The sequence below is a fragment of the Anguilla anguilla genome, chromosome 1 (genome assembly GCF_013347855.1).
Source record: "Anguilla anguilla isolate fAngAng1 chromosome 1, fAngAng1.pri, whole genome shotgun sequence".
Lineage (NCBI taxonomy): Eukaryota > Metazoa > Chordata > Actinopteri > Anguilliformes > Anguillidae > Anguilla > Anguilla anguilla.
This window is the reverse complement of record NC_049201.1, coordinates 3,632,554-3,643,653: the sequence shown is the minus strand read 5'-3', so window position 1 is coordinate 3,643,653 and position 11,100 is coordinate 3,632,554.

Sequence of the window (11,100 nt, the reverse complement as noted above, 5' to 3'; positions counted from 1 at the left end):
GATGTCAACCCGTCGTCACTGCAGTCGACGGTTCTTTTGAAAACCTCCGTGGTGAATGTGAACAGAGCATATTTTATATTTTGTCTTTTTTTATTTTAAATACTGCATCTGTGAGTTATGGAAATAAGATGGAAGGTGTTTGTACATACGTGGAAGGATGCGACCTCTCCCTGTTACGAACTTTTCCCTGAACTTTTTTTAATCAATTCATTTTTGTTTTGTTTTATTTTTCACTTCTTGTAATTCTCTCCTTAATTTGATTTGTTTTCTTATATTTTTTCAGTTTCTTTCCGTTTTAATTTCAATTTTTTAATTTTTAATTTTTTTGCTTCCCTCAGGTGTTTATGTAAAAAAAAAGAAAAATGTTACATTTTGGAATTTGAATTATAGTTATGGTAACTATTAATTATTGTTATTAATTATGCTTATTGTTCATTTTGACCAATCTTTAATTGTTGAATATTTTCAAATACTGGTAAAGACCTGTGCAAATTTGTACATTTCAAAACAACAGCTGTGGTCTGGCTTGTTCTTTTTCCTCCTGAGTTCTCTTCTGATTTCTGTGCCTATTAAACAGGCAGCCACAGAACGAGAAATACTGCATTTGAGTTGCTGTGCTTCCATTAGAATGACACAGGCAATTTGCCTCGAAAAACAAAATCACAACGCTATACGTGTACAGAACACCCAACAAGTATTCCTCAATAGATCTGGGTTTTTTTTTTTTTCCTGGCCAAAGTGGTGGCATCGCATTATGGTTTTAGTGTGCCGTACTGCGGTGAGTGAGAACTAGCACAAGAAAATGGTGCAATTTGCCTGTTTTAGTTTTTTTTTTTGGTTGTTTTTTTTTATTCCATAAGTGACTCAACCTGCATTTCAACCAGCTATTTTGCGGCTTCTCGAAAAAAGTACGCCTCGCAAAAAGTGCTTGTGAAAGACCCAGCGGCTTTTCATAAACATCTTAACTCTCATTTTAAGTGCACAATGCTCGCACATACTTCAGGCACATCACACGAAAATCCTGAATCTGTTACCTGAGTCACATAAATTCCCTCTACTGGACACAGGCAGTAGACATAAGGTCATTCAAGGTCAGGTTGGCAGCCACAGTCTGTCAGGATGTTCAACCGTATCCTGGGCTGACAGGAAACCTTCCCAGGACACCGGGGGAAGATCGTGGTTAGATTCCCATTTGTTTGTCATACAAACCCCCCACCCCAGTGTAGGACAATTGATCCGAGCTGAAGTCAGAGAACAATATTCCAGGCTTTGTCATGTACAAACTTACTGGATGCATCCATTGGTGGTTATCAGTTAGTAGTGAAACATCACGGAGGATGCATGTTAGATACAACCTGAGAATGTTCTGAATCAAAGAATTAAAACGGCAGATTTCACTTACGAGTTGAAATGGTAAGAACAAACAAACAAGTCTGGCCGTTTCTGCAATGTTATGTGTGACTTAAAGATAAGACCAGGATTACTTGGTAAATATGGCTACTTTCCCCTGGTGCACAAGTTAATCTGTCGCAAGGACGGAGTACGTGCCTCGCTTCCCCAAACTGAGCTCCTCCGGGACAGACTCCCCATCCCAGCTGTGTGCTGGTGTTGCCAGATGGGCGAGCGAGCCGTCCTTTAAAATGGCCGTCCTCCAGGAACCAGGTGTGCTCAGGTAAAAAATGTCACCTGTGCTCTCGCCCCCTCCTCCCTTCAGACCATCTCAGGTGACACTTTAACCTTGTAGAAGTTCTTCTGGTCCCTGGTTCAGTCCAGCTTCCTGGGAAACGCGATCGTACCCCTCCCTCTCCCATTTCTCTCCCTCCCTCTCTCTCTCTCCTTCCTCTCTCTCTCTCTCTCTCACTCTCACTCTCACGCTGTCCTTAAACAACAATGCAGACACCTACTCATCTACGAGTCACAGGAGATCAATAGCCTGAAAACCTGCCCTCATCGCTCCTCACCCTCTCTCCATGTCTCCATCCTTTTCTCTCTCTCATCCCCTCTCCCTCCCTCTCTCCATCTGTCCCTCTCTCTTTCCCCTTATCACTTAATCCCCTCTCTCACTCTCTCCCTCTCTTTCCCTCCATCCCTCTCTCTCTCCCCTCGCTCTCTCTCTCTCTCTCTCCCTCTTTTTTTTTTGTGTGCATTGCAACACTGTCTGGATTCGGTTCAACTGGCAAAAAAAAGTGCCCAAGTCTCACCATCATCCACACAGAGCGGGCCGTCAAATAGCTAAGAGCGAGTTGAAACTGAGCCCAACTGTGCCATCTGTATGCCCTCCTCCCTCCCTCCTTCCCCCAACACCCCTGTACCCTTATCCTCGCCATGGCAACACCCCTGTACCCTTATCCTCGCCATGGCGACCCCCAACACCCCTGTACCCTTATCCTCGCCATGGCAACACCCCTGTACCCTTATCCTCGCCATGGCGACCCCCAACACCCCTGTACCCTTATCCTCGCCATGGCGACCCCCAACACCCCTGTACCCTTATCCTCGCCATGGCGACCCCCAACACCCCTGTACCCTTATCCTCGCCATGGCGACCGGTCTAAGCTGCCCCGCCTTTATTAGCGGAGGTGTCGTCTGGGTGCCGCAGCGCGAGTGACACGCGCGGGATAAAATTAGCTTAGAGATGCGCGGGAGGGCACCAGACCCATCCACCCCCCCCCCCCCCCCCCCCCCCGCGGCCGACTGACCCCCCCCCCCTCTCAGAACTCCTGCTCTTATCTGAGCCCAGCAGTGGCGGTACTGCTGCAGCTATTGCGGGGGGAAAAAAAACCAAAAATAACAGTGATTATCTCTCCCAGTGCTTTAACTGTTCCCAGCTGTCCTTTTTTATTCATTTTTTACGTTGCCTACGATCTCCTGGAGAAATGATCTCCTGGTATTTCCTCTAAGGTAATGGATTCACACAGGGGCCACACAGGTTAAGCACTGAGCAAGGAAAGTGAACTTACCCCTATTATTATTATTATTATTATTATTACTACTACTACTGCTACTGCTACTACTATTATTATTATTAGCTCAAAAACATGATTGTATAATTATAGTATTACAAATACCAGCCAAAAAAAGGCTTGCCCTTTTTAGGGTGCAGCCTATTGCACACCTTTTGTTTAATATGCTCAAACTGTCCTTCTCGAGCGCAGCAAGCTTCTTGAACTGTGAACCTCTCTGCTAATGGTCCTCGCTGCCGCCTGCCAAAATAGGTCGACTTCTGCCCTCGAACCCGGGGGTCGTTAGTGCTCAGCGAGCCGTGGCCAGAGCCGGTCGGTCTGAACCACCTGGCTGGACTGGCCCCGCAGGTGCAGCAGGTCCCGTTTCAGATTACCTGTCCGTGAGCTGACTTGAGTGGGGGGGGGGGGAGGATTCTCCGGGCGGCGCGGACGGGGATTCTCTGGGCTGGGCTGGGCGGAGGGTCATTTCAGTCCCGGTAATAAGTGCGCTGCCGTAACCTGTGTGATGAATTGCTTTCCCACAGCGAGCTACACCACTTTAATTCTTTATTTAGGAGTGCTGATACAGACGCCAATGGTCCGTGTTTTCACACACACACACACATGCTTGCACATTCACACATGCACGTGCACACACACACACGCACACACACGCACACACAGACACACATGGACGTGCACACACACACATGCACGCACACATGCACGTGCACACACACACATGCATGCACACATGCACACGTGCACACATGCATATGCACACACTCATGCACGCACACACACAAGCAAGTACACACACTAATTCAGATTTGACACTTTAAGAACGATGACTGTGTGTGCACCCTCAGTCTGGTGAGAGCTGGCAGTAAACACGGCCATTTTCAGGAGATTCGACTCCTTGAGGTTCAGCGGTTAGCCGGGGAAAAACCGCCGGTGTGCCTGGACACACCTGGACACACCTGGACACACCTGGACACACCTGGGACCCAGCGTTAGCCACAGTGTGACCTCTCCCTTCCAGCCTCCATCTTTTCCATTACATTCAGCTTCACTGTTGTTCTCATCAGAAACAAACCAGGAATAATAATAATAATAATAATAATAATACGGTGATGATGATTAGGCTTATTATATGCATATGTAATATTTAGTCTTATACTGATATAAATAAATCGACTTCCTGGATGAAGCACAAAATGTGAGTGAAAATGAGACAGATGTATCATGAGAGCGATGGGAGTGTGAGACTGAAGCAGTCTGGAGTAACACAGATGGCTAAAGTAAGCCACTGAGACTCAGGTGCCGGACTGGAGCAGACTCACGTCCGCGGCAGACTGGATTTTATTAGGGGAAGGTTCCGGAATGCGCCTGTCTCTGCCTCGCGGCGTCCGTAAAGCCCGGATCGATGCTCCTCCACCGGTCCGGAAGAGATGAGTGCACGAGACTCCTTTTCGTCCAATAGGCTCGCAGCGATGAGCCCCCCCCTGTGTCCAATCAGCCCCCAGTCCCGGCTGTCTCAGCAGGAAATCATTTCGCTTCATTTTCACTTTATTTAACCAGGAATACCCCCCATTGAGATCAAAGTCTCTTTTCTCAAAGGGGGACCAGGGCAGAGAGAAACACAAAGACACCCGACAAGACTGCTGACATTCAAGTTACAAACATCAAATGGGGGATGAGGCAGTGATGAAAGAGCAGAGCAGAGGTTAAAAGTAGGAGAATACTTCAGCCATGGAGTTATGAATTACAGGTTTAAAATTAGCAGTTGAAAGTATTTCGTCAAGTTTTGAATCCTGGGTTCGAATCCTGGGCCAGGGCATTTCTGTGTGGAGTTTGCATGTCCTCCCCGTGTCCGCATGGGTTTCCTCCAGGTATTCTGGTTTCCTCTCACAGTCCGAAGACATGCAGATTAGGCTGACTGGAGACTTGAAATTGCCCATAGGTATGAGTGTGTGAGTGAATGGTGTGTGTGCCCTGCGATAGATTGGCTACCTGTCCAGGGTGTATTCCTGCCTCTCACCCAATGCATGCTGGGTCAGGCTCCAGCATTTCCCCAGAGTTTCTGCCTCTACTACGTGACCTGGCAGACAATTCCACACATCGACTACCCCCCACCTGAAAAAATTCTTCCTAACGTGTGTACGGAATTTACCTTTTTACTAATTTCCATTGATCTCCCCTTGTTTCTACTAACATAACTCAACCATAAAAAAACCTCTTGTAGTTCACTTTGTTGATCCCCTTTATGAACTTATAAAAGCCTCAATGTTCTGTTTACCCAGGTAGGAGAAAAAAACAGCCTCTTCAGTGTTTCAGCGTGAAGCTCAAAACAAACTTTCTGAAACGTGTTTATTTGATGTTTTTTTCAATTCAATTCGTTTGTTTTCCAACTGCCTGCAGATGTCGGGGTAGCATATTTACCTTAAGCGCTCGTTTGCCACAGTTTCAATTAAGCGAATAAAGCAAATTCTTTCCTCGCTGACTTTTGACAGAGGGGAGCCCCTGCATTTTATGGCACAATAAAATTTGCTGTGCTGTTTATGCAGGGGAACTTAATTACAAACCTAACTGATGCAGGCTTCCCAGAATAGGATGGGTTCCACCCACCAGGCAGAGAGAAAATGATTCTCTATAATTTTCAACATCAGACCTTTATTACGGTGGAAATTTAACAAAGCGATTTTTTCTTTTTTTCAATTTTGCCTTCTACTCAGTATAATTCATTTTCTTTTCAAATGTATTCCTTAATCAAAAAGCGTGCACCGTTTGCTTTAGAGATTGCGTATGGATTAGAATGCGAGTAGTATATCTTATTGCAGACGTAATTGCATATTTTTTTTTCAAAAAGTCAGTGGGGACAGCAGTGGATTGTTCCCTCAGTTCATTTCAGTGCAATTCAATTCATTTTCATTTGCATCACGCTTTTTTTACAGAGACGCTGCCACGATGACAGCTTTACTGAGGGAACACACAAAAGGGACGAACTGGCCAAAAACCAGACCCCCCCTGAACCCCCAATGAGGAGAAAGTGAGGGGGGGGGGACTCCTCAAAGAGAAGAAGGGGGGGGGGTGGCCTTCAGTGCAGTTCAGTGTGTGACCTCCAGGGGGTGTGGGGTGGGGGGGGGGGTGTTCATACAGTGCAGAGGCAGAGATGCCCGTCCGTCTGAGCACAGGGGGAAATTGGCACGCTGGAAGCCACACAGTGAAGATAATCCCGCGTTCCTGGAGCCCTTATGCTCAGCGGAGGGGAAGAGACAGAAGGAGGGGGTGGCCGGTGATGGGGAGGTGTTGGGGGGGTATGGGGGTGGGGGTGGGGGGGGGGGGGTTCCGGAGCTCGGTGTAGTCGAACCGTTGGTGGCGTCGCGGCTCAGCTTATTGCTATTGTTATCAGCCTCTTGCAGCCGTCTCTCTCTCTCTCTCTCTCTCTCTCCCCCCATCACTCTCTCTTTCTATCTCCCTCCCCCCTCTATCACTCTCTCCCTCTCCCTCTATCTCTCCCTTTCTCTCTCTCTCCCTCTATCACTCTCTCTCTATCTCTCTCCCCCCCCCCCTCTCTCTCTCTCGCTCGGAGTGCGTGCTCCCGTTTCCGCGGTTACGGTGACGAGAGCCAGAGGGTGCCATTTAAGACGTGTGGGGGGGGGGGGTGGAGGCTGTCTGAGCCAGCCCAGCGGCGGGAAGCCGTGAGGTGCGTGCCCTGAGGGTGACAGGTGAGCGCGACAGGTGTGTTTTCACACAGGTGCCCAGGCCCCGCCCCCTCTCTGCGGCCGGGTCGTGCGAAGGCGCGGTAGAGCAGTTTTCCGCAGACAGGGCCGAGTTATTCAAACACTCTCTCTCTCCTTTCGTCTTTGGCGATCACGTTAAGACGTGACTCCGTTGCTGAGCGGCTCGCTCGCCCACCGCCTCTCCTCCATTTTGGCTCTGCTGTTTCACGGTTTGTTAAGCGTGGTAGTGATTCCGTTGCTGACCCCTCTCCTCCATTTTGGCTCTGCTGTTTCACGGTTTGTTAAGCGCGGTAATCTCCTCCCGGGGTCGAGCGGCACAAGGGAAGCCGCGCGGCTCGCTCTCGGGTTCCGCGAGGTCGCTTTCTGATCGACGCCTGCTCGTTCTGTTCACGGTTTGTTCCCCCCCCCCGCCCTCCCCCCCCTGCAGAAAAGAGGACATCAAATCACATGAAAAGGCACGCAGTTGCCGTACCGATCGCTGTTAGCGGTGTTGAATAAGTACGTTAAAACAAATACATTTCTGGGTTTTGGCAAAGTGTGGTGTACGGAGGGGTCAGAGGTCATCCGCGAGGCTGACCCCCTGATTGGCTTTCGGACGCTCGGTCTCGCACGCTGTTGTTGTTCGGGCCCGAGAGTCACAGGTGTGAGACTCTTCCTCTGGTGGGCCTCGCTGGGAACACAAACCCCCCCCTCCCCCTGCCCCCTGCCCCCCCCCACCCCCTCCACCCCCCCAAGGTCACTGAGACATGCACCTATTCCTAACACCTATTTCAGGGAGCGGCGTGTTACCGGTACTAATAAAGGGTTGGGGGATTAATGCTTTACTAATTCACACATCTGCTGATGCATAATCACACTGTGCTCACTGTGCTGTGCCTCCTGAATTCAATATGGACGCCAGTCGCTGCTATTTGTAGCTTTCATTTGCACATTGGCGCATTATGAATAAAATAATGCCGCCTGCACGCGGATACTGTATATCAGGCGCGTCCAATGTTATCTGGAAAGGGTGTGGGTGTGGGTGCAGGTTTTTGTTTTAGCCCAGCACTACGGCACTAGATTTTAACTATTTAACTGTCTTCAATCAAGATCTTGATGAGTAGAGTCTGGTGTCTTAGTGCTGGGCTGACACAGGGAACCTACACCCAGACAGGCCCTTTACGGATAAGATTGGGCACCCCTGCTGTAGTTGTTTTATTCAGTCAAGGGGACATCACTAGGAAGAGGTCGATGGCGTCGCCAGATGGCTTGGTGTTCTGGAGGTAATTTTGGCGTGCTTCTGAACTGTGGACTCGTAGAGGAGAACGTTGTGGACATAGCCACGGGTCAGCTCTTTGCTTCCTCAAACCAGAACTACCACTGCCCCTCTGCTGCCAACACCCCCCCCCCCCCCCCCACCCCCTACCCCCTAAATTTGTTTAGCATCATGCCCCAAACAGACAGGCAACAGGCATCCAATCGATGACTGGCTGCTTGTATTCCACATTGTGTACCTCAACGTGATCTTCCTCAGGCTACGATGTCATAGTTAGGATTGCTACTTGTGCATTCCGTTTCATGCCTGATGTCATTCAACACCAAACAGACCGCTATCCCCATTTCACCTTTATGAGTTGCAACTTCTTCAAAATGTAACATTTCCTCAAATCGCTGATAATTCGATTCCAGTAACACGGTTATTTTGGCCAAATTCTAATTGCGATATTTCCCTTCCAGCTCAAGTGCTCACCCTTAATTAATTTAACCTTTTACTTTGATTAGGACGGAGCGAGCTAATGTTGTGACATTTAAGAGAGTGTTTGTGCAAAATTAAACCGGTTAAAAAAAACACGCCATAGCCGTCTTGTATTATACAGTTTTTTTTTTCTCTACTGACATTATTAGCAATTTACAGGTGATGTGTTTCGGAAAAACTCATTTCTATCAGCGCGTGCCACTCTGCCGTGTCTCATTCCTGAAATTAAGGTCAGTCACTTTCCCTGTGCATAGGCGTAGGTGTAGAAATTCTTTGATGCAGTATTTCCTCCTAAGAAAATTAAGATCGTTTACCTTTGCATCAGAGTATCGTAAGGTGTGTAAACACTGCGCTACAGTTTCTCTCGCTGAAATGGAGGTTGTTCAATTTGCTTTTGATTATGATGTGTGTGGATACTCTGCCATAGTATCTCATTGCTGAAATTAAGCTCATTTGCCTTTAACAGGAGGTATGAGTGTGTCAGTGTAGAGTCTTGAGTGTATTCACCGGGTGGCTCAGTATCAGGTCCAACACACAAAAAGGGGCGACATAGCTCAGGAGGTAAGAGCGGTTGTCTGGCAGTCGGAGGGTTGCCGGTTCGATCCCCCGCCCTGGGGTGTCGAAGTGTCCCTGAGCAAGACACCTAACCCCTAACTGCTCTGGCGAATGAGAGGCATCAATTGTAAAGCGCTTTGGATAAAAGCGCTATATAAATGCAGTCCATTTACCATTTACCAAAAAGAGGACCCTGAGTGGTGTGTCTTTCAGAGACAGAGAGGTATGGGAGGAACGGTCTGGCGTAGGGGTGGCCAACTCAGGTCCCAGAGAGCCACAGGGCCTGCCGGTCTTTGTCTTTACTCTGCACTTAATCGATCGATTATAGCCGTTGATTACACGGTTAACTCCCCTCACCTGGTTGCCTCAGTCTCAGTGGTTGCTGTATTTAAGGTGAAAACAGAAAACCAGCAGAACCTTGTGGCTCCCCAGGACCAGGGCTGGCCACCCCTGGGTCTGGTGCGTGGGCTCGTACTGGTGTGGCTCCCGCCCGTGATCGTGTTTGATGTTTTGTACTCGGGTTCAGTCAGAGCAGATAAACTGCAGAAATCAAACCCGCTCTGTGAGATCTGAGGGGGGGATTCGCGTGCTCTCAAAGTCACATTCAGGGTCTGCTAATGTCTCTCGCCTGACGCTGTAATTGATCTGTATCTGTACCGAACGGCCCAGAAGCTGCTCGTACAAGACGAGGAAAAAAAGATGATATATTACCAGAAAGAGAGAGAGAGAGAGAGCGGATAAAAGAAAGAAAGAAAGATATGGAGAGAGAGAAAGAAAGAGAGAGATGGAGAGAGAGAGAGAGAGAAAATGAGAGAGAGAGAGAGAAAGAGAGTGAGTGAGAGAGAGAGAGAGAGAGAAAATGAGAGAAATAATAGAATTACTTTAAGAGAATAGAGGCGTGGGGCAAATCTGCCTGAGTGATGAATGACTCATTTGTTTTGATAAAGGCCATATTTCACGGCCATATTTTGCGGCCACACTTCAGGCGCTCTCAGACAGATTTCTTTTTCATGCTGCCGGCAACAAAAAAAAAAAAAAAAAAAAAAAAAAAAAAAGAATATCTATAGGCGTAATTCCATTATGCACATGTCAGCTGTACTGAATCTGTTCTGATAAGGCTATGCAACCACACTTACTGCAGCCATGCAACCACACTGAGTGCACCCATGCAACCCTACTTACTGCACCCATGCAGTTCCACTGACTGCACCCATGCAACCCTACTTACTGCACCCATGCAACCCAATTGATTGCAGCCAACAGTCCCAGTCATGCCCTTTCACAAAATCAGGTTGGTAGCCTGTTAATAAGGATACTTCGTTCATTTCTAGTAAAGTCTGAATAATGAAAAGTTGACATCATCTTTTAATGCTGAATGTAGACCAATCCAGTACAATTTATAAATATCATACCGTATATTGGGTTGACCTTATACTACTTTGAAACATGTTTTAATTACTTCAAGAACTATTTGGTAACAACACAGTTTCCTAGCAACCACATGCAGTACTGTAATATGAAATGTGGCAGAGATATTTTTATTGTATAATTACATGGGTTTTGTGAATACACCCCTGATCCTGTCCTAACTTTACCTGCTTCATAATTCTTCCGTAACTTCGGTCTTACATAAACTCCACTTTTGTAGCCATTGTAGCCATTCGCTACATTTCAAACGTGACACACCTCAACCACAGATCAACTGAAACCGTAACCGTCCAAAACTCTCTTTATTTTAATACATAGTTAACTGAGCAAATGCGAAATGGAAACGGCAGCTACACAGCACATCTTAGCAGCTGCGTGTTACCGTACTTATATATTCAAGTTCCGAGGAGCGGCGCTGAGAAAAAACGGAAACTTGTTCGGAAGTTCGGCCGAAAAGAAGAATCGCAAAAAAGTCGCAAATTCTCGAGCTCCGATGTGAGAACCAAGAGCAAAGATTCCATCTGTTCTGGAAGGCATAACAGCAGCGACTTCCCCCCCCATACCCCCCCCCCCCCCCGTAACGAATGTATTTCAGCGCCGATTCTGAACCGGGGGTGTGAGCTCTCGCCTGGGCTGACGGGACGGGGCGCTGACAGCCGCGTTGGCGGAGTTAGCGGACGCGGCGGGGCTCAGCTTT